Genomic DNA, 24,884 nt, shown 5'->3' on the forward strand with positions numbered 1-24,884 from the left:
AAGAACCTGTGATGATTGAAGAAATAATTTAAAGCACTCTTCCCAGTTCATGGCTAGGAACCTGTGAGGTGGCAGACTGACAAGCCGAAGATAAAATGTTAACACCTAATGGCATTTACGGGTCATGCCAGGAACTAGCGGGGAGGTCAGCTGATCGGCCAGAAGAGAATAAAAGCATGAAAACCTGTTTCCAATGCTCAATGTCCACAGGCCTCACACAGGTGACAACAACACCACCACATGTGGGAGAAGGAATAATCAGAGCTGGGGAGGACCTAGAGTCACATGAGAAGAACGAACCAACCAGTGATGAATATCTAAAATAGGCTTAGAAATAGCACAATTAGCATGACAGCCAGGTGTGACGGAAATAGTGTGATGGCAATACAGCGACTGGAGTAAGTAATTAATCATTACTTCCTGAAAGTACAGGATGTGTGAGCAATACACAAGACTTTTAATTTAATACTAGCAGAGCTTCTATGGCGTTACTCATGGTTAGTCAGAGGATATGCTCTTATAATAAAGATGTGGAGATGCCGGTGATGGACTGGGGTTGACAATTGTAAACAATTTTACAACACCAAGTTATAGTCCAACAAATTTATTTTAAATTAAATTCCACAAGCTTTCGGAGGCTTCCTCCTTCGTCGGCCTTCCACCATCCCCCCGACGAAGGAGGAAGCCTCCGAAAGCTTGCGGAATTTAATTTAAAATAAATTTGTTGGACTATAACTTGGTCTTATAATAAAAGGGGTGTTTATATCATTTAGGATATAACATTAGGCCCATGAACTTATGTGATTGTTTAAATCAAATTCTGTTTTTGTTACATGGTACTCTGGAACTCCTACTGCTGATTTGTAGATCAAATTTCATGACTGTCCACTATTCTGTGAAAACCCTAATCAGTGGATTTTATCTATTATTATATTAAAAATCTTACATTTACGCATACTTTCTGTCCACAAAATCGTACTTCTTGTCATGATTTTTTGTCATATTTTGATGTCAACATTTAACAATGAAAGTGCCTATGTAATCATTTATAATGGAAATCCTGTACATTAACAATTGCCTGTACTGATCCAATTACAGGCTCTGGCATTTTCTAGCTATTATGACACATAGGAGATGATAATCAATGCCTTCTTTGTTTGGCTGAGAAGATTTCAAATTCAATTGTTTCTTCTTATAAAGAACTCAGATTAGCACAAGGAAAGATAACCTGTCTTTCTCTCTGCCTCTCTCTCAGCTTGATACATTTCTGAAGTTTTTAGAATGTTCATAATTTGAACATAAACACAAACTCCAACACGTATGTATATAATTTGTCACATTTGAAATGCATCTCTGATCTCTCTCTTCTCTTTTACACACACAACATGCATACTCAGACAGCCTCTCTGTTTTGTAAATTTGCCTGTAAATTTGGAAAATACATGAAAAGTTGCCAGCATGCTATGCACACTTCCCCTGTAATGCTGTCCCAAACTTAAACTGGAGGGTGGTCTTTGGTGCCAAAAAGGATCACTTTTCTTTGCAGGGCCTCTACCAATAGCTCCATTAAAATCTTCTGCTGTGTCCATTTGCTACAATCATTACTCTCCCTCCTCAAGAGCAGGGCCTACCAGCACTGGATGATCCGACTATTGACCCCAATGCATTCTCAGCATGTCAGGCAATGTGTGCCAGGAGCAACATGCTCCTGCAAGCAAACTGATCTCACGATGAAGTACAAGGTCAGCTCACTACAGTATAGCTGCCACAATGCTACATTATCAGCCCTTATGTATATCTGGTGGAGTTCAAGCTCACCACATATACTGGTTAAGCTCACAACTGGAATGAACCAGTTTTCAGATACAAAGCTGTGTGTTTTGAGTGGAAAAATATTTGAATTCCAGTTAAATTTCTAATGATAGAAAAGATCCAACAGGATAGTCATCTATTCTAATATTAGAAGCTTAAAGGAGCCTGAGAAGATCATGTGACAGGTCTTTTCAATTTTTAATTTAAATTTGAAAAATATAGGTCTGCAATCAATCTGTAAATTGCATGAAGGAAAAGCGGAGAGAGACTACATCCTTCAGATAGTCTCATACCAGAAGGCAAACTAGCCGCAGTTCAGTTGCAGTCTTCTGGCACATTCTGCTGTGATAGTGAAGATGTAGCACAGCAACAGACAAGTGCAGGGTAACTGCACTTAAATATACAAAAGGTATCAGCCACAATCAAAATAAGAAGATATTTAAATGATTGTTTTCAGCAGACATTTTAGTGGGACAATGAGCGAGTATCTTCAGGAAGCTTAGAGTATAAGAAAGCTTGAAAGAGCCAGACTGTGAGTTAGTGGAAGCTTGTTATGAATCTGTAAACTGACCAAGCAGATTTGTCTGTGCAATTATGCATCTTGTACAAGAGCTGTCTGGACTGGAAACATCTGATCCTTAGATCAAGAATGAATTAAGCTAGAATTACCATCTAACCAACAGAACTAAAGGCTGAAATTATGTAAAATTAAAATCAATCCTAATAACTTCAAATAGGGCATAGCCTATATTTCATAAACTCTAACTGCATATAAATAATTAAATTTATACTATTACCATTGATTTTTAAGACCCTGCATAATATTAATTTTATATGATATTAAGTCATTTCTGTGCACACAGACAACACACAAAAATTCTGCCTTATTGTATAAACAGGGCCACTCATCCCCCTATTGCACGTTTCTCCTGAAAATCCATTTTCAAATATATAAATTCCATTAACAGCCTTGCCTGCAATGCCTGTTTCATTTAAACTCTTCTTACCGTTTCTCAGGATGCTCTGCCATTAGCCGTTGCCTACTTCAGATAACAGATCTTGGTTTCTGTTTTAGGTCGAATTCACATGTATTATTGAACCAGGCATTTTGGCAGCTTAGTGTTGCTGTTAATCACTTTTAGTGCATTTGAAAGTTAGGGGTCATAGTTTGAAAACTGTATTTTAGAGAAATTAAGCAGCGTTGCTTAGAATTTATTTTGATCCAATATTATTTTCAATGTTTGTGGTTCATGATTTGATGTGTGACTTGCCTCAGTGTGATTGAGCTGAAGAAAAAAAATAATTGTAACAAATCCTACTTCTATCGCAGGATGCCAACAGTAAGAGCTGAAATGGGGCAGAAATAGAATTTGTATTTTCAAAAGAAAGTTCACATTTCGAATGATCCTGGATCTATGCAAAAATCATTTAGGAAAACCGAGGATGAAATTCATCTTGAGCAGTAACTCAAAACAGGCGCTAGCTAATCGGCTGCCTGTTTTACACCCTGCCCAATTTTCTTTTGCATTGACTTCAGTGGAAAAGAAAATCGGATGAAGTGTAAAATGGGCGGCCGATTCACTACCGGCCGTTTTGCGTTACTGCCCAATATGAATTTCATCCCTACTTACTGGGTTTCAATTACAGAAATTCAATCACATAACAACTTAAACTTGGTGAAGCTTGAAATACAAAAAGGTTGGAGGCTCTCGTTTTTTGACTCTTGAATTATGTCATTTTATGTCATCCTGCTCCCAACACATTTTCATTGGCTTGCTAAATTAAAACAACATGGTAAAAATATGGAATAGAGCTAAAAATCAAAAATATTTATGATTTAGGACTTGATATTACTTGTGGCTAATCATTTTCATTTTTTATATTTAATAGCCAGTTTTTGCATTTTCAAAAATCAAAGCATTCCACCATTTATCAAGGTTAAGGCTTGATGGCCGAGAAAGTCGATGGCACAGCACTCGTTTATCAGGCACAAAATAGACGGCTACCATTGAATATGCCAGGCGGGTGTGCACGTTTATTGCGAGCTGGTGGTGCATTGCCCACCATATTTGATCGGGTTACTCTGTAGGCATCCAAGGCACACGCCAGAACTATTTAAAGTGATGAATAAAATATTCAAATTAAGGTCCTATGCTAGTTGTAGGACCCTTTTGAGATATTAGTCTGCCCCAGCTCTGGACTCACCATGTGATAAACTCGCCCAGCCACACGTGGCACTAACAGGCAGGAAGGACCATTCAGCAGCGGTATTTAAATAGCTCATCCAGTAGTTAAAGGTTAGTTGCTAGTTCATCATTTGAGGCTGCTGGTTATCTTCTGTGCATTTTTTTGGCCTGTTTTCTGACTGTGAAAACTTAATTCTGACTGCTGAGAATAAGATTTTGCTGGTACTGCTTTTGGCTGCCTTCTAAATAGCAGCACTGCAGTCATGGGTGGTCCATTAGGGCTACCTTTGGGGCTGGAGGAGGAACGGAAGCAGCATGGAAGACAGGAGAGAGCAAGAGCAGCTCGAAGAAGAGGGAGGAGGAGGGCCGTGAGCAGGAGGCCATACCCAAAGCAGGTCTTCAAGGACCACTTCTCCTACATATAATTCTCGGAGGAGCAATTTCTCAGGTGCCACCGCTTCATAAAGGAGGCTGTTGCTGAGCTACGTCACCTGTTGCAGCCACAAGTTAAGCCTTGTACAATGGCCTGGACAGCACTGCCTGTGGCTGTAAAGGGCACTGTGGCCCTTAACATTTATGCCACAGGTTCTTATCAGGCTGCAGCAGGTGACATCAGCGACATATCTCAGTTTGCAGATTACTGTTTTATCAGGGAGGTCCCCAAGGTTCTTCACACTGGGAGGAACGCCTACATCTCCTTCCCTATTGACAGAGCAAAGCAGGATGAGAGAGCACTAGGCTTCGCACACATTGCAGGTTTCCCCATGGTCCAAGGTAACAGAGTACACACACATTGCCTTGCATGTTCCCCAGCACCAGCCTGGCATCTTTGTCAATAGAAAGGGATTCCACTCTTTCAAGTCCATCTAGATTGCGAACACAGGCAGTGCATCATGCAGGTCTGTGCCCGGTTTCCTGACAGCAGTCATGGGCCAGTTCTCTGTGCCTTTATTCCAACCAGGCCACAGGTTGGGTACTGAGTGACAAGGGCTATCTCCTTCAGACGTGGCTCATGACACCTGGTAGGAACCCAGGCACAGATGCAAAGCAGGCCTACGAGTGCCATGCTGCCACCAGGAATGTAACCGAGCAAACAACATCCTCTAACAGTGCTTCCATTGTCTGGACCATTCGGGAGGAGTTATGCAGCACATCCCTGAGCGGGTATCCAAATTTGTCATCGTCTGCTGCATGCCACAATCATGAGGGACATATCCTTACCACTACCTGGGCAGGAAGAGTGCAGCAGGGGGAGGAGGAGGAAGAAGGGAACGAAGAGGAGGAGGAAGAAGGGAACGAAGAGGAGGAGGAAGAAGAAGGGAACGAAGAGGAGGAAGAAGAAGAAGAGAACGAAGAGAAGGAAGAAGGGAACGAAGAGGAGGAAGAGCATGAGCATTGTCGACCATCAGTGCCCTTAGCTGTTAGAGCTCTTGGAGAGCAGCTCACCCAAGAGTACTTCACATGAACCCATCCCCTCCCAAACCCAATACACCAACAGTCCCACAATCCTATCACCACCATCCACATTACCAACATCCCATTGCCTTTATTCAGTCCAGCCTTATGGGTCTTACCCTCGCTTCACAACAAATAGAACCACCAACACCAAATCCATATCAGAAAACAAAACAACTCAATTCCATCTGTATCATATATTTAATAGTAATAATTATCACCCCTGTGAAACCCCTTAGTGCTGGTCTTGAGTGCTTGTTTACTATCCTTATACTCCTATGAGGTGTATAAGGCTACAGCTTGAGGTGAAAGGCTGCTGAGTTTCCATTGAGGATGCTTCAGAGGCCATGGTGGGCAACCTCAACCAGCTCTGGGCTTTGAGGGTATCTTGCACGGGCTAGGGCAGTCTGTCCCAGGTGGCTATGTGGCACTAACAAGGGCCCTGGTGGAGTGAATGGCAGGGGAGCAGGCATGCTGTCATCCTGAGAGAGCCAAGGCCACTCACCTGGGACTGTGCCTAATCACTCCTACAGGGGTGATGTGAAGCTCTGGAAGCCTCTGTCGACACTGGCACCCAAAGCCAAGATGGCAGCCATCTGAACTTCCATAGCAGAAGTGTGAGCTGGTGAGTGAGTGTCCACATGTAGGAAAGAGATACCTTTGGTGATGCCTGATTCTAAGAGCCTGTAACCTAGTCCCTTCAGTGTGTTAATGCAGCTCCTCTTCATAATATCAAAATAAAGGGATTCCCATTGAAAAATCCACATTTAGAGTTCAAAGTAGTACTTCAAGCAGAATTGAAGAAAAATAGTAGTAAAAGTTCGGACTTATCCCCCAAAGTACTAAAATGATTGATAATCAGACAAAGACCCACCCACCCACCCACCCACCTTCAGCAGTAGCAAACAAAGTAGCCTCATCAATGTGGTATCTGCCTCAGGGATACCTTTTAGTAGCTCTTACTGCCACTGATATAGTGGCGGTAATTATTTGTAGCTGGTTTGGACCAGAAATGGAGGGGAATGTGGTGGAGAAGCTAGCCACGCCCCCTTTAAATGTGACAAAATGGGCTTGTGGCAGGCCTTAAAGGCAACAGGCGTTTTTTTGGGAGGAGAATTCAGGTGCAATTTTTTTGTGGTAGATGTGAGGCAGAGTCTTTAAGAGCACATTTTCCTCTATTTACCACCCCAAATCTGCCCAAATGGGTAGAAATTCAGAGGAGGATTCAGGCCAGCACCTTAACGTAATGGAGAAATTTGGAGGGATAATTTAAAAAAAAGGTTGATATATCCTGAACATACAAATGTGGAATATCATTAGTGATCGGAAAATCACGCATTTAACAAAATTGCAGCATTTCCCAGAGCTCAACACACTTGGTTGAGGCACAGAAAATGTGATACTTTGGTCAAGCTCTTCCAAGGGGCTCATGACCTAACAGCTGAAGAATTTTCTGTAGATGCCAGCAGTAAATCTGCTGTCAGTTCTAAAGATTTACTGGCATCAATAAACAAAAAGTTTTCTTAAAAAGCTTGAAGGCAGGCTGAGGGGGAGGGTGAGGGGTGGTCAGAGCTGAGAATGTGTGACCGTGTGATGATTCATTATTGCAGGATATGCCAGGAGAGCTGAGAAATATAACACCACATTATCGGTAGACCAACTAAGGTAAAACGAAAAAGTGTTTATAGCTCTCAAGCTGTACTTTATGATGCTGTTTGCTCTCTTACCATAATGTGGTTCTGGGGGTTGTTAGACACATTATTAGGTCTGTCAGGTACTAACCAGTATTTAAGGGGCAGTGGTGATAAATTAACAATCAGTCTATTTTTCTATATTAGGAAATAGGTTGCAAAGAAGGACACTAAATTAAATGTTACCTTGAGACATCTATAAACTGCTGTTGCATGTGTGCATTGTTTTTGTGTTGTGATTACTTTGCTTATAATCTGCGATTGTTCTTTTCACCCCTGATATGTTGAATTTAAATCTGTGCACATCTACATGGACTAAGCATTGGAACTAAGCATGAATGGCAGACATCAACATTATTCCACTGCCAGCTGGAAAACTTCTCAGGTTGAGTTTTTGTGTCTGTTTGGGCCTCACAACTTGCTGTTTTCCTTTTAACATAAAATAATTCAATATTTTTGGGGGGCTGCAATTAGTTAAAGGGTCACTAGAGTCAGAAAGAAATGAATATTAGTTCCAGCTAATTATTATTGTTGTAACCCTCACTTTTCATCTTCCAAAGTTATTTCTCAATCTGATTTGGAGCAAGATAGATTTATTTGGATTTTTCCAAATTTGCCTTATTTGGATGCCAGCTTTCCACATTCCCAGAAGTGAAATTACAGCCATTAGTGCCTACATATGAAGCTAAACTTTGGGTTGAGGTTTTGCTGACCCTGACAGCCAATACATAACGCAGCAACTTTAAGTACCTGTCAGACTAAGAGCATTGACAAAAAATCATCAGATCACTGAAAAGGCTTGAGAAATCATAAAAAGTAGTTAAATTCTATAAAAATTAAGACAAAATGAAGAAACTAGAAATGTGTTGATTGTCTTTAAGACAGTAAATATATTTCCGCAGGGTTTCAATTCTGTACTGGTTCTAATGGGAGTTGCCAATTAACCTTCAACCATTAGGTTACCTAGATCAAGACAAAAGCTAATATTCTACTTATAAGGAAACAGATGGCCAACAGTCACAGCCCTTTGATGTGACTGAATGATGTAATATTTTCATGGTCTTAATTTCATAGTAGGCCTTATTAAACAAATTAGAAATACAGTGTTTTATCTTAATGTGAGTGCTCCGTATTGTACAGCGGTGTGTTACGTCTTCACAATGTTCCTTTTTAGTTAGCTTGTACTCACTGAAACATTTAGATCATTTAGCAAAATATGATCCAATTGCTGGCAATTAGCCAACAACAGTCAACTATTTCATTCCCTCAAAGGTTCTTACAAAGTTGGCACCTGGTTTTTAACCCATTTGTGAAATTGCAAGCCAAGTGCTTGTAAGTTTTATTTGAATAGCAATCAGGACCTAGTAGATTTTGTCCCAAGAAGGTGGAATATGTAAAGAACATTAGACTGAAATAAATGTTAGTGTGAAATTCCTCTTTTAATGAAAAACAGACAAATACCTGTTTTTCTCTGTAATTATTGATTTTAACAAGATTGCATTCTCAGAAACCATGCAATTCAAAGGTGCACAGTCTTACAATTTCATCGGTGAGCCATTATTATGCAGAAAACAAGGAATTCTCTTGTTTTTCATAAAAGGATGAATTTTGTACCTCCTGTGACCCAAAGCTCTTGGATACATAACAGTCTTTTCATAGCAGTTTCAAAAAGTTGTAAAGAAATGTCACAAAATAATTAATTATTTTGACTTTTGTACATTTGTAGCATTCATGTTGTTGTGCATTCATTGGCAATAATTTGTTTCACAATGCTGTAGACACAATAGAATTAGAACAATTATTGCCACAACAAAACAATAAAATAGTACAACAGTGCAAGTGTAACAATATAACAGTGTAAATGAAGGGGTGGATATTAGGTACAATGGCTTGCGCACCGATCAAGTGGACTGCTCTGTCCTGGGTGATGTCAAGCTTTTTGAGTGTTGTTGCAGCTCTACCCATTCAGGCAAGTAGTGAGTATTCCATCACACTCCTGACTTGAGGTTTGTAGATGGTAGAGAAGCATAGAGGGATCAGGAGGTGGCCCATTCGTTGTCCCAGCCTCTGCCCTGCTCTTGTGGCCACATTAATAATATGGCTGGTCCAATTAATCTTCTAGTCAATGGTGACCTCCAGGATTTTGATGATGGGGGTCTCAACAATGGTGGTGCTGTTAAAGGTCATGGAAAGGTGGTTGGGCATTTTTTTGTTGGAGATAGTCATTACCTGGCACTTTTGTGGCACAAATGTTACATGTCACTTGTCAGCCCAAGCCTGAATTTTGTCCAGATCTTGCTGTTATCAGAGGAACTGGTGCTAATCCTGCATGAATGATAATCATAGCAAGGTTACAGCACAGAAGGAGGCCATTCGTCCCATTGAGTCTGCACCGGCTCTATGCAAGAGCAATCCAGCTAGTCCCACTCCCCCGTCCTTTCCCCATAGCCCTGCAAATTTTTTCCTTTCAAGTACTTATCCAGTTCCCTTTTGAAGACCATGATTGAATCTGCCTCCACCGTCCCCTCGGGCAATGCATTCCAGATCCTAATCACTCGCTGTGTAAAAAGTTTTTCCTTATGTCACCTTTGGTTCTTTTGTCAATCACCTTAAATCTATATCCTCTGATCCTTGACCCCTCCGCCAATGGGAACAGATTCTCTCTATCTACTCTGTCTAGACCCTTCATGATTTTGTGCTACCCATTCAGGTGAGTGGTGAGTATTCCATCACACTCCTGATAATGTGCTAATAACACTCAATATTCACAGATCCAGGTATAGACTGGGATAAGTTTAACGACCATATTGGTGTGGAAAATCTAAAGGAGACAATGAGAAAGGAGCATCACAATGGGAGGACCAACATTTTGAATGCCAAAAGCATCTCAACACATTATCTGCTAAGGCTAAAGGGCAGGGAGTTAAGAAGTGACAGACAAAACAGGAAGCTTCATGTGCAGACTTGAAGCTGTAGCTGACTGTTCTGTCACTGGCTGTGCCAAACCAATGATGCATGTTAGCAACAGGTGTCCTTATATTAGATGGCACAGCTCTGCATCTGGTTCTCTGCTGAGGACATTTCCCCACAGCCATAGCCAGCTAGGTGTGACAATGCCTGCAGATATGGTTGGTGGTGATCTGGGTGGATGTAACACTGGCTGATAATCACTTTAGCATGTCTTCATCCATGTGGTTTCATGTAAAGCATGACATGCTGTGATTGGAGTGCTTTTGAAGAATCATCCAACATAAAAATTAGTTACGCCTTCACATATATCTGTCATCAGGCCTACTGTCACAACCTACCTTCAGAGTTGGAGTTTTCACAAGCCCTAATTTTGTACCAAAACAAGGTCTAGTAATCTCTTTCTGCAAATACAGTTTTGTGTGGGTACAAACAGATAGGCACAGATGCACCTCTCATTCAGCCTCATCTGTTTGGCATCCCTTTGGTGGTCCTCCTCTTTTTCTTCCCAGTACCTCTGAAACGGGAATTTGCTCTGGGAAAAGAACTCAGTAATGCAGCTGTAGATATAAAAAGTCAAAACAATTGGCACAAAAGCTCATGAGAACCTAATGACCTAGAGAAAAACACACAAAGAAAAGAAATGGAAAATGGGCCAGAAATAGCTCAAAGATGCTGCAAAAATCTTCTTTTTGGCCCTTTAAATGTACTTACCAGTACTGCTCAGCACCTAGCAACCCCGGATGGCCAATTGTATTAGATATTGATTTCACTTGCCGTATGACTGATGTAAAGGGCACAAAAGACACGGAAAGTATCAGAAGAATGTTCTCACGTCATTTAAATACAATAATGAAGCTGCCGCCTGTTTCAAGAGAGAACTTCCTTCATCTGCCCCAGACCAGACAGAAATGCGCATCATGTGCAAAAAGGGTGGAGACGTGACACTACAGATCTCTGCTTCTATTTCCTGCCCATAACAGGAAGTGGCATACAAGGTTCATTATAGAAAAGAAAATTGGCCCCATGAAGTGGTCATATCACCCAGGATCAGGCGGGGTGTATAATGGACTGCTTGTCCGCAACACCAGTTTTCCACCCACGCCGAAAGTAAAACCTACTCCTACTAAGACAAATTCATCAAGGAAATCTGGGAAGACACAAAACTGAGTGAATCCATCATTCAGAAAAATAATTCTATTTTTTATCAGAGATTTTTATAATCAATTCAATGCCATTTTTACAAAGGGTAATTCATTAGAGATTTTCTGTGTATGTATGTTTATATATTGTATTTAAAGTATTTGCTGAATATTTTGCTTCATTTTTTTTTATTCGTTCACGGGATGTGGGCGTCGCTGGCGAGGCCAGCATTTTATTGCCCATCCCTAATTGCCCTCGAGAAGGTGGTGGTGAGCCGCCTTCTTGAACCGCTGCAGTCCGTGTGGTGACGGTTCTCCCACAGTGCTGTTAGGAAGGGAGTTCCAGGATTTTGACCCAGCGACAATGAAGGAACGGCGATATATTTCCAAGTCGGGATGGTGTGTGACTTGGAGGGGAACGTGCAGGTGGTGTTGTTCCCATGCGCCTGCTGCTCCTGTCCTTCTAGGTGGTAGAGGTCGCGGGTTTGGGAGGTGCTGTCGAAGAAGCCTTGGCGAGTTGCTGCAGTGCATCCTGTGGATGGTGCACACTGGAGCCACAGTGCGCCGGTGGTGAAGGGAGTGAATGTTTAGGGTGGTGGATGGGGTGCCAATCAAGCGGGCTGCTTTATCTTGGATGGTGTCGAGCTTCTTGAGTGTTGTTGGAGCTGCACTCATCCAGGCAAGTGGAGAGTATTCCATCACACTCCTGACTTGTGCCTTGTAGATGGTGGAAAGGCTTTGGGGAGTCAGGAGGTGAGTCACTCGCCGCAGAATACCCAGCCTCTGACCTGCTCTCGTAGCCACAGTATTTATATGGCTGGTCCAGTTCAGTTTCTGGTCAATGGTGACCCCCAGGATGTTGATGGTGGGGGATTCAGCGATGGTAATGCCGTTGAATGTCAAGGGGAGGTGGTTAGACTCTCTCTTGTTGGAGATGGTCATTGCCTGGCACTTATCTGGCGCGAATGTTACTTGCCACTTATCAGCCCAAGCCTGGATGTTGTCCAGGTCTTGCTGCATGCTGGCTCGGACTGCTTCATTATCTGAGGGGTTGCGAATGGAACTGAACACTGTGCAGTCATCAGCGAACATCCCCATTTCTGACCTTATGATGGAGGGAAGGTCATTGATGAAGCAGCTGAAGATGGTTGAGCCTAGGACACTGCCCTGAGGAACTCCTGCAGCAATGCCCTGGGGCTGAGATGATTGGCCTCCAACAACCACTACCATCTTCCTTTGTGCTAGGTATGACTCCAGCCACTGGAGAGTTTTCCCCCTGATTCCCATTGACTTCAATTTTACTAGGGCTCCTTGGTGCCACACTCGGTCAAATGCTGCCTTGATGTCAAGGGCAGTCACTCTCACCTCATCTCTGGAATTCAGCTCTTTTGTCCATGTTTGGACCAAGGCTGTAATGAGGTCTGGAGCCGAGTGGTCCTGGCGGAACCCAAACTGAGCATCGGTGAGCAGGTTATTGGTGAGTAAGTGCCGCTTGATAGCACTGTCGATGACACCTTCCATCACTTTGCTGATGATTGAGAGTAGACTGATGGGGCGGTAATTGGCCGGATTGGATTTGTCCTGCTTTTTGTGGACAGGACATACCTGGGCAATTTTCCACATTGTCGGGTAGATGCCAGTGTTGTAGCTGTACTGGAACAGCTTGGCTAGAGGCGCAGCTCGTTCTGGAGCACAAGTCTTCAGCACTACAGCTGAGATGTTGTCGGGGCCCATAGCCTTTGCTGTATCCAGTGCACTCAGCCGTTTCTTGATATCACGTGGAGTGAATCGAATTGGCCGAAGACTGGCTTCCGTGATGGTGGGGATATCGGGAGGAGGCTGAGATGGATCATCCACTCGGCACTTCTGGCTGAAGATGGTTGCAAACGCTTCAGCCTTGTCTTTTGCACTCACGTGCTGGACTCCGCCATCATTGAGAATGGGGATGTTTGCAGAGCCTCCTCCTCCCGTTAGTTGTTTAATTGTCCACCACCATTCACGACTGGATGTGGCAGGACTGCAGAGCTTTGATCTGATCCGTTGGTTGTGGAATCGCTTAGCTCTGTCTATAGCATGTTGCTTCCGCTGTTTAGCATGCATGTAGTCCTGAGTTGTAGCTTCACCAGGTTGGTACCTCATTTTTAGGTACGCCTGGTGCTGCTCCTGGCATGCTCTTCTACACTCCTCATTGAACCAGGGTTGATCCCCTGGCTTGTTGGTAATGGTAGAGTGAGGAATATGCCGGGCCATGAGGTTACAGATTGTGCTGGAATACAATTCTGCTGCTGCTGATGGCCCACAGCGCCTCTCGGATGCCCAATTTTGAGCTGCTAGATCCGTTCTGAATCTATCCCATTTAGCATGGTGGTAGTGCCACACAACACGATGGATGGTGTCCTCAGTGCGAAGACGGGACTTCATCTCCACGAGGACTGTGCGGTGGTCACTCCTACCAATACTGTCATGGACAGATGCATTTGCGACAGGTAGATTGGTGAGGACGAGGTCAAGTAAGTTTTTCCCTCGTGTTGGTTCGCTTGCCGCATGCCCAGTCTAGCAGCTATGTCCTTCAGGACTCGGCCAGCTCGGTCAGTAGTGGTGCTGCCGAGCCACTCTTGGTGATGGACATTGAAGTCCCCCACCCAGAGTACATTTTGTGCCCTTGCTACCCTCAGTGCTTCCTCCAAGTGGTGCTCAACATGGAGGAGGACTGATTCATCAGCTGAGGGAGGACGGTAGGTGGTAATCAGCAGGAGGTTTCCTTGCCCATGTTTGACCTGATGCCATGAGAGTTCATGGGGTCCAGAGTCAATGTTGAGGACTCCCAGGGCCACTCCCTCCTGACTGTATATCACTGTACCGCCACCTCTGGTGGGTCTGTCCTGCCGGTGGGACAGGACATACCCAGGGATGGTGATGGAAGAGTCTGGGACGTTGGCTGAAAGATATGATTCTGTAAGTATGGCTATGTCAGGCTGTTGCTTGACCAGTCTGTGGGACAGCTCTCCCAATTTTGGCACAAGTCCCCAGATGTTCGTAAGGAGGACCTTGCAGGGTCGACTGGGCTTGGTGTTTTGCCGTTGTCGTGTCCGGTGCCTCGTGGTCCGATGCCGGGTGGTCCGTCCGGTTTTATTCTTATTGTGACTTTTCGTCGCGAGATTTTACAACTGAGTGGCTTGCTCGGCCATTTCAGAGGGCAATTAAGAATCAACCACATTGCTGTGGGTCTGGAGTCACATATAGGCCAGACCGGGTAAGGACGGCAGGTTTCCTTCCCTAAAGGACATTAGTGAACCAGATGGGTTTTTACGACAATCCAGTAGTTTCATGGTCATCATTACTGATACTAGTATTTTAATTCCAGATTTTTAAAAAATTAATTAATTGAATTTAATTAATTAATTGAATTTAAATTCACCAGCTGCCGTGGCGGGATTTGAACTCATGACTCTGGATTTTAGTCCAGGCCTCTGGATTACTAGCCCAGTAACATAACCACTATGCTACCGTACCCATATTATTATTACTAATTTGTTAATAAAATGACTAGTTGCTTTAATCTGTAATCCTCTATTCTGTGTCATAATATCAGCCATTTTTCAGAATTTGGTAGCATAATATAAGGCTACATGAATCTAGTAAGAAGACTGCTTACTGCAAGTAGGGTAATTTTTAACCCTTTGTGTATGCAGCTCTTTGAGGACAAAGTGTAGAAGAGGACAGCTTACAAGGTCAGCTGCTGTTGGACCTTTGAAAGAGAAGATAGTCTTAAAAATTTGAAATTGTAGCACTGTACAAAGGCGAAGTAATGCCAAGATGTATGAGTATCACTGTGCACTGATGTACTGTCAAATGTGCAAGAGCACAAAGTGCAAAATGTTTCAGCAATAGAACAGCTTGCTAACACTGAAAGCAATGTCATATTTCCCGTCAACGGAACACAAAGGTTTATAGAAAGGTTTCAGACCTTTTATAAACAAGCCTTCATTTTCTGTTTAAACTTGTTGCAAATGTGTGAATTTGCTTATTTCTCATACTCAAATATCAAATTGGTTTGCAGACCTAGACTGCAGATGTAAATAGCAGGAATTTCCTGAAAACTGAAAGAACTGGTTGTCCTTCCAGTGTTCATGTCTTGTTAGACTTAACTAACAACTTGGTTGTCTGAATTGTATGGTTTGCCGCAGACAAAACTGTATTTTTGTTCTGTACATAATGTGATCTATACACTGTGCTTAATTGAATTTAAGTAGGGAGTATTGCTTGTCTGGTCAGGAAACTATCCACAAGCAATCTCCTATGCTAATCAGAGAATGAGTCATTATTTGATTTGGCTTGGAAAAGCCAGCGATTGAAACTCCTCTAAGAATGGAGAGTTTCAACACCTCATAGATTAAAAATTGCAGCTTATGTTACAGTTCTTTCTAAAATTCTGGTCCACGATCAGATGAAAGCAACTCTGTGTTGCTCTCAGCGTGTGTGCTATGTTCTAATACATTCTGTAATGATAGAAAGTATCATGAGAATTTGCCACAGGGTGCTGGGCATGTTATGAGAGGAGACCTATATTTGCTTTTTCTCTTTTATCCTCCCTGTGTCCTTCTCATTTTTGTTCAGTGGGTTATTTAAAAAGGGGGAAGCAGGAGTATAATTGATGTTTGTTGGAATAATTACCACGTTATATTAATGTTAATGTTTTACAAGTTGGGCTGGATGTCAGCCTATCTCCTTATTACTGAATTTTCTTATTGTAGTTTGTTGTTCAGTATAAAATAAATAAAATGTTATTCTTAAATTTGCCATTCAGTATTGTTCAATATTCCTAAGAATCTTTTATAATTCTTCTGACATCATTTTCACAAAGGGTTATTAATTCATTACATTAACTTTCATTGTATGCATGTTTAGATATATTGTAGTTTTAATATTTGCCAAATAGTTGTATTTCCTAGCATTATTTGATTGTAAATAAATATATTGGTTGCTTTAGTATGTAAAAAGTCTGCTCTGTATTTAACAGCTGCTAATTTGTGAGAGTGAGAAGATGGTTATATAATAACTCAAAATTGCAACACTCTTTCAACCTGGAATTGGAAATAAATTTACAGAACTTTCCCTCCCTGGAAAACTGAATTGCCTGCCATGTTTGTGCAGAAGATCTTGTTACAATTGTAATTCTGATCAGTGTAAAATTTGGTCTGTATCCTATTTCTATGATTTATTTCTTGCATGTTCACTGTAATATTACACTTATGTGAGCTTGAAGTCTTTCCACATGCCTGTTGTCTACATGTACCAGCCTTTAAAGTCCTGTTCCAATTGGCCAATTTAGGGCCCCAATATGTCTAATTCTGAAAGTCAAATTTATATTTATTCATTATTCACATTTTCTTGCTTTAGCAGAAGAAACTAAACAATTTCTAATCAATGTTGTTTAATGATAGGAGAATTATACTGCATGCCTTACATACCACAATTCAATGGGTACAATTTTGGAGATTTTACTATTGTCTTCTTTCTCAAGGTTTTGTCAGTGATTCCTATAAGAAGACCTTGTACATTCAATCTAGTAGCTGTGCCTTTACTGTAGTCTGCCCTCACAATGGTGCATATCGAAATGGCGACCAATGAAACTACTTATCTGAATAGACAGCAGTGTGAGCACAGCAGTATAAAAGCAGATAAATGCAATATAAGTATAATATGAGTGTTGTAGATGTGGAATCACCTGTTCTTTTAACTTTGTACCAACACTTTATATTTGTATGAAATCCTGTATTGTCTCCATGGGCTAGCAACCAGTAGTATCTGAAAGGATGGACAGGGAACCATCTGCCAGTGGGCAGCCTTAACAAACAGCTCCTCAGCTGGCCTAGGAGGCGTGAGACACATTCCCAGGGAGAGCTCCTCTGCTGATTTTATATCACCGTGTGAGGGTTGAGCATGTATCCCTGCTGTACTGGAGCAGCTTATTGGTGTTACAGTGTACTGAGTTCTTAGAGAGACTTTATATGATTGTCTGTAAAATTAATGCAAGTTTTGATAAAGCTCTGCTAGCTTTGAATGACATCGTAGGACACCTACTTCTCCATTGGAGAAAAAGAGTTACTGGAATCCAGTTGCTCTGTTGAATAGTTCCATCTATGGTATGCTACGGTATCACACGTCTTTCAATGTAGCATATTAAAAGTTCTCTGTCCAAAGGTAAGCCATCACCCCTGTGATTGTTGTCTTACATTTGCTCCCGGTCCACCAATGCCTCAAATTTAAAATTCTCATCATTGTGTTCAAATCCCTCCATGCCTCATCCCTCCCAATCTCTGTAACCTCCTCCTGCCCTACAATCCACCAAGAACTCTGCATTCCTCCAATTCTGGTCTTTTGTGCATCCCCGACTTCCTTTGCCCCACCATTGGTGGCCGTGCCATCAGCTGACTAGGCCCTAAGCTCTGGAATTCCCTCCATAAACCTTTCCACCTCTTCACTGCTCTCTCCTCCTTTAAGAAACTCCTTAAAACCTATCTCTTTGACCAAGCTCTTGGTTACCTGTCCTAATGTCTCCTTCTTTGGCTCGGCATCATTTTTTTCTGATTATGCTCCTGTGAAAGCGTCTTGGGATATTTTGCTATGTTAAAGGCACTATATAAATCCAAGTTGTTGTTGGTGGTGTTGTAATCTGCTCCACACCAGCTGAATTTTAAATGACAGATGCAACAGAAACATGGATATTTTTAAAAGTTGCAGATAAATTATCATTAGTAGATAGATAATTGAGCCCTGCTGATCTTACTGGCTAAGGGAGCTGGCATTAATATCTGGTAAAAGTCAGCATTCCTAGAAAAATTTACCTGGCACAGCTCACTAGTTACATCACAGTCTATCTGCTAAAGGTCATGATGAACTCTGCAGTGTGTTTTACACTGAAACAGGGCAACCTTGAAATGATTAAAGGTTCGGCTGCACTGTGTTCATTATAGTAAAGTGCTTAGAATGGGTATAGAATACAGAACTGTCATTTATTTTACAAACAAAAATTTATTATGGTCTGACCCAATCCTCAATTCCAAATGTATTCCATCATTACTCTTTGAAGTATAAATATAGCACTATTTATATAAGTTTAATCTAACACAAAGCTCTCCAAACACAGGTATATTCCTTTTGAAAATCAGCATCTGGTTCAATAACAAGCAATATTAGAAATTAAGAATGTAGTAACCTATGTTACTAGCATGGCTCTTACATAAAGTACATGTATTCTCTTAAATAACCGTTACAGAGTATTGAAAGACTTTTTGAAATTGTTTTACTCCAACCAATAGGTACTTTCTCAAACAAATCTGACTAAGCTGCAACCTTTCATTTAGCTACCTCTAAGAGTGACATTTTTTAAATTACTGAATTAAAAATAAATCTGACAATTTTAAAAATAATTTTCATTAATAGGCTGGTTAAATCTGAGATTTAGATTTTTGAGGTTGCAGACAGAAGATATTTTGACCGTTTACCATGTTCAGTTCTGTATATTTTTCCACTAAGACCTCGACAGAACATTCTGTAGCTGTTTTGCAGCCATGTTACATTAAAACTGAAGTCATTTCAGTGGTTACTCATTACTAAGCATGTTCAATTTCTTTCATCAAAACCATGTGGAATTACCTGCAAAGAGCTTTGAAACTGCTGTACATTTTAATTGATTTATTGAAATGAATTTGAAAGGAAACAGATAAAAACAAGAGAATAGATGCTGATGCAAATGAAATGGATGAAAGATGACCTTTGGAAGAGCTCTAGTGGAAATGTGAATACCATACGTCTGCATCATTTCTCAACCTCCAGTCACTTCAGCTTCACCTGCTCCAGTCGCAGATGTATGATGAAATGAATTGTGTGAGTCACTAAATAATTTACTCATGTTCTTTTTAAGAGCATCATTGCTCCTTATGGCAAGATGCAAAATGTTTGTTTATTTAACTGTAAAGGAAAGAAACACATGAAAATCTTTCCTTTATCCAAATATCTGACTATATTTTTCCATCTTGATTAGAATGTATCCTGCATCTTACTTTTAACATCAAGCCAATTAAATGTGTGCAGAATATGAATGATGTGAGTTCTGATACGTCTACAGGCACAGATGTTGATTGCATGATGGGGAAGTCACTCAACTCAAGAATTGATTGGGAGTGTGATGTGTCCCCAGTAAATGGGCTCCTCATTGACAGGGTGTATGTTGAATGATTGGAACCAGAAACCTAATGACATCTCTGATCTTCACAATAATTCAATGGCTCAAAAGACCCTGGTCACTGTTTTCAAACCTCCTGCGGTTCTGCAAGATCACTCATGGAAGTTCTTTATTTGGAGAGGGTGTGCTGATTTGCAGAGTTGTTTTGCAGTGTGCAATAATTTCAAAAAATGCAGTACCTTGTTCGTATAAAAAAACACAACAGAACTGATGTGATTCTCCTGTATTAGGCACTTCCAGATAATTCCAGAACCTCACATTGTGGCAAATTATTAACTTGTGGAAGAATTATTTGTGCCAAGTTAATTTGCTGTGAGCCAATGGAAAATAACAAAATGCATTGAATTTTTAAAAAATAATTTAATGATAAACAATAACTACATTTACCTGGCAGCTTAATATATTGAAACATCTCAAACTGCTTCATACAATAAATTCTTCTGAAGGAAAGCAACTGTTGTCATGTTGAAAATTTGTACAAATGACAAGGCCTGTGTGTTTGTCCTGGGAAATGGAACAGAGATTCAATTTTGTACTGAATGTGGGAATACTTACAACAAAAGTTAATGGCGCTGAAATTCTTGGGTTTGGAGAGAGTAATTTGCTAATTGCACCTATGTGGGATTAGGATTTCTGGCCAGCCCAGATGTGCAGTTGGATTCCACTCCAGAGGCACCTGGGCATAAATTGAGAAAATGTTCACCCATTCAGAGGCGACCACATGTAAATGACGGAGTTAGGATAAGATGCTACTTTACATGATCTCTATGCTGGAGGAATAGGAGTAGCAGAAGGTTGTAAGGGAAACCAGATTAATCAAGCAACAACAGAGAAGATCCAGACCATCTCAATGCTTTGCATTCAGCAGGATGTATAGACCCTGGCGCAAGTTTCAAGATCTTTCCCAGGAACTCTGTATTAGGAGGCTGGGCTCTAGTCATGAAGCTTTGGAGGAGCCCCGTTTGTGGCTGCAGCCTGATCTGCAACTAAGGTCCACAGCATGGTTAGTTCGGACTGTGGAAGAGAAAGAGACCACAACTCTCAACCCTTACACCACAGGCTCATTCCAAGGAGCCACAGATCACCCAATTTGCTGTACACTTCTCTAAAGAGCAAGTCACCAATGCCCTCCTTGCCAGGGTATCTCAATTTATACAATTCAATGGGACTCTCAGACAGATAACTGAGATGTCCATCAAAGATTCCAGAATTTCCAGATTTGCCAGGACTGTGAAGGCTATCAATTGCATCCATGTGGCACCCCAAATGTAAACCACCATATTTATATGAACTGCAAAGGCTTCCATTCCATAAATGTATGATGACAGGTACAGGTTTTTGCATCTGAATTCATGACATGCTGCGAGCTGTCATGATGCTTTTAAACTTAATCAGCCCAGTGTCTCAGCTCTATTTCAATAGCAGGAGTAAGGGCCAGGGTGGCTGCCAGTACAAGGCTTGCGGTATGCACCCAGCATAGTCTCGAATTGTGGTGGCCAGTTTTGTGTTTCGCAACTTTTTAATCAGGAAAGGACTGATGGTAGATGTCCCAGAGGATGTCCTGCTGATTCTGAAGACCCAGCCCATAAAGAAGAGGAAGGTGCTGTGGCAATTGCTGCTAGACAACTGAGAGGCAGACTCATATAGCATATCTACATAGATGAATGGAGCACTATTATTTGGAAATCTCAGTCCATCAAGATCTGACTCATTTCACCAACCTCCCTATGGTCTAAGTACTGGGCCTCACAGCTAGCCATCACATCCTATCTAGGCTGGCACTTCTGTGCAGTACTGAAGGAGTGCGACACTGTTGGAGGTGCCATCTTTCTGATGAGACCTGCCGTCTCAGGTGGATGTAAAAGATCTCATGGCACTTATCGAAGAAGAGCTGTGGAGTTCTCCCAGTATCCTGGCCAACATTTATCCCCCAACCAACACCTAAAAATCACTGCACATAGCGTTTCCTTGCTGCAGAAATTGCTCATCAAACTCTCCAGACTCCTCAGGCTCACAAACTCCTCATTTCCGCCTGTTTCAGCTGATTCTGACAATAGCTGCACTGTATAATTCTCAGTCTAAGTTACCCTGAGTGCATTGTGAGCGTAAAAGCAGGAAACTTGGAGCTGTAGGGCAATTGCCCTCATTACCATATATTTAAATTTGTGCACTCAGGACTCGGCAGTTTCAGAAAGGGCCAAAAGCAAGTGGAGCTCAGGAAAAGAGATTCAATGGTGGAAAACTGGTGGAAATGGCTTTCATCCAAATTTCCTGCCACAAAAATTTACTTGACCTAATTATGGACTGCAGATACCCTGAAAATGGCAAGGAAATTCACTCCCAATATCGCCAATGCCTTCACTCCTTCCAAGAAAATGATGCTATAGATTGAGCCATTTCACTTCTGGTACCTTAAACCCTAATTTATTGTATTAGATGAATCATAGGGTCATAGCTTAATGTCTTGTCGTATAGTATTGCTGATTAATGCTATTTCTGTTTCCATATTAAACCACAACTGATTGTCGGAACTGGGAGGCTAGCTGACTGAGATCTGATTCTGGTAGATCTTATTTAACATTCTAGTCATTTTAATCAATGCTGGCACATTACGTGGAACAATCATATGGAAGATTTGCTGAAAAGTGCAAAAGCCAAATTATCATCTAGCAGTCAGCCATAGCATAACAGATAACACTCTAAATCTTATCATGAGTTTTTGATTTCAACTTGAGGTTAAAAATAACTTTTGCTGAAGTATCCACCATAATCACTAGAAAAGTGAATTGTGCAGTAATTTTCACACAAAGACTACAGTGTTCAATGCTATATTAATGAATTCTCTGCCACACATTTAATTGCACAGACTTAATCAACTGTATCTGTCTGTCAGTCTTATAGAAATCTCTCTTAGTGATAAAGCTAACTGTCAATGAAAAATCCATCAAGTCCACTTATTTATCCACAGCCAGCACTCGGAGAGGGTTGAAAGTGTGAAGACAGCAAATACTTTCAGCACAACAAAATGGTAACATCAGAGATTGACGTCACACCTGGCTCAAGAGTATTTTGCATTGACATGAAGGAAAATATCCATGCGTTTACCAAAACCAGAATAACATTATGAGACTTTTCCTGAGAATATATTAAGAATTATTATTTAATTAGTAGAATAACTGGATAAAGGACTCAACAAGAAGATTACAGAACAATAACGATTCTGAGGTGACTGTGTTAAATGTGATCCATGTCTTAGGCTCAGAGTGTGGCAGATTATTATTTCTTCTTGTGATGTGGCCGTGCTGGCAAGGTCACGTTTCTTGTCCATCCCTAGTTACTCTGAGGCCATTAAGAGTCAATAATGTAGTGTTTGACTGGAGTCACATGTAGGCCTGACTGGGTAGGGATGGTAGATTTCCTTCTCTGAAGGACATTAGTGAACCAGTTGGGCTTTTACAACAATCCAGAAATTTTGATAATCATTTTGCCTGGTGCTAGTCCATAAATTACAAGATTTATTGAATTCAAATTCACAACGTGCCGTGCTGTGATTTAAACTCAGGATCTCTGAGTTGCTAGTCCAATGCCATAACCATGATGCTACTGTACCCTAAAGCAGGCTTTACAGCTGAATCTGCTGCTTCCTCTACATTCTCCCCCAGTGGCTGCAGAAAGGGAATTGGATATATACTTGAAAAGGAAAAAATTGCAGGGCAATGGAGAAGGAGCAGGGCAGTGGGACTAATTGGATAGCTCTTTCACAGAGCTGGCACTGGCCGATGGACTGAATGGCCTCTTTCTGCGTTATATGATTCTTTGATTCTATGCGAGGTGTCTGGCTGCTGTGTGTCTGTCAGAGGCTTTTGCGTTTGAGTTCAAGGAGAAAGTAGAGGCCAGAGCACTCTCAGCATTCATGAAAGGTGCAAAGAGGCCTTGAGGACTCGGCCATGGGGGCCTCTGCTGTGAATATTCCTTGGAGTTGCCACGTGCTCCATGTTGGACTGTAGTGTTTCTATTCTGTCCATCAACACAGCACACAATAGCCACAGTGGTGAAAGGTCCTAGGCACAACTCACAATGACTTCAGTAATCTTTCATATTCAGGGTCAATCCTTCTTTTAAAACCATGTCCCCTCAGGTCTGGATCCCTATCTACATCAGCTGAGGATGGATGTGAGCTGATCCTCTGGACAGAAGTTTCTTATGCTATTTTCATCTGCTCCTGCTCACATGTCCTGTTTATCACTCCTCAAACTCCCTATCAACATCTCTTAGAGTGGATGCTGCCTTCCAGGGTGAGATTGAAGGATGCAGCATGTTATGAGGTAGTAGCTTCCCTCAAATCACTGGACCCCAACTTAACTTTATATGGCATACCTATAGAAAGAGGAGAGGAACAAGTGTTACAATAATATAGTGATGACAACTTGATGAGATGTTATATTCCACTTAATGAGTGACATGTAATTGTTCTTCAGTGTATGCTTTGTTTGTAGTGAATGCATTGGATGTGAAAAAAAGGTCAAATCCTGAGCTGGATCCAGTTCCCTGCTTCCTGAGAAGTCTCTCTGCCCTGGATCTGCTGTGCTACCTCCTCAAAAGGTGAAGGTGACAGAGGTTCAGGGGGGTGGTGGGTGGGGACCACTACCCCCATTTGGCTTCTCTCTCTCTTGTTATGTCTAATCTTCCCTTGCAAGTCAAAGGGGTTGACTATTTGACATTGGCAGGAGGACTCACATGAACACCACATCAGCGTACTGTTCACAGGCAATATGAAGACAGGAACATATGTCATGCAAATACAATGGATGGAAGGATTTGTCAGGAGGAACAGCAGCTTAGATTGTGAGGAAAAGAAGCATTAGTGGAAAAGTATGAAGTGTACCTTCATGCATAATGTGCAATCATAGAAAGCAATCAAAGAACTGTAATTATTGGGTCAGAGGGAATTATCTTTGCTGTGCATATTTAATAAATATAAGGGTACAATGGGTTTCTTACCTGTTGAGGACATTAAACATCTTGTGGCACCACAGCCAGGAACGTAGCACACTATTGTCTGTGTTTACATGTGCTGCTACCTCTTGCGACACATCCTCACCCACTCTCTGGCTACCTGATAATCGTCTGTGGGAAATAGCAGCTAGTTTATCTGGCACATTTGCTCTAATAACATTTTGACAGCCCCACCTGTAAAACAGAATGCCCTACTGTTCCAACAATTGCTTGTTGACATCTTGGTCACTTGTCTGTCGCTTGGAAATTTTTGCCTGTAGCCCTGCAATAGTCCCCGCACTATTTACTGCCCACTAATGGAGAAGAAATGGCAGGCAATAATTACGCCTGGTGTTTGCCCATGTTAAGCAAGTATGCTGAACCTGGA

The 24,884-nt window shown here is 41.6% G+C and overlaps 1 protein-coding gene across 1 annotated transcript in view; it reads right to left on the reverse strand.

Moving 5' to 3' along the window:
* Window positions 1–614: 614 nt before the first annotated feature.
* Window positions 615–24,884, reverse strand: part of LOC137323319 (uncharacterized) — a 175,809-nt gene continuing 151,539 nt past the window's right edge. Inside the window, exon 2 of the mRNA XM_067986809.1 lies at window positions 615–655. The gene's annotated coding sequence lies outside the window, so the exon portion shown is untranslated. The remainder of the gene's footprint in view (window positions 656–24,884) is intronic.

Source organism: Heptranchias perlo, chromosome 7, assembly GCF_035084215.1.
Source record: "Heptranchias perlo isolate sHepPer1 chromosome 7, sHepPer1.hap1, whole genome shotgun sequence".
Lineage (NCBI taxonomy): Eukaryota > Metazoa > Chordata > Chondrichthyes > Hexanchiformes > Hexanchidae > Heptranchias > Heptranchias perlo.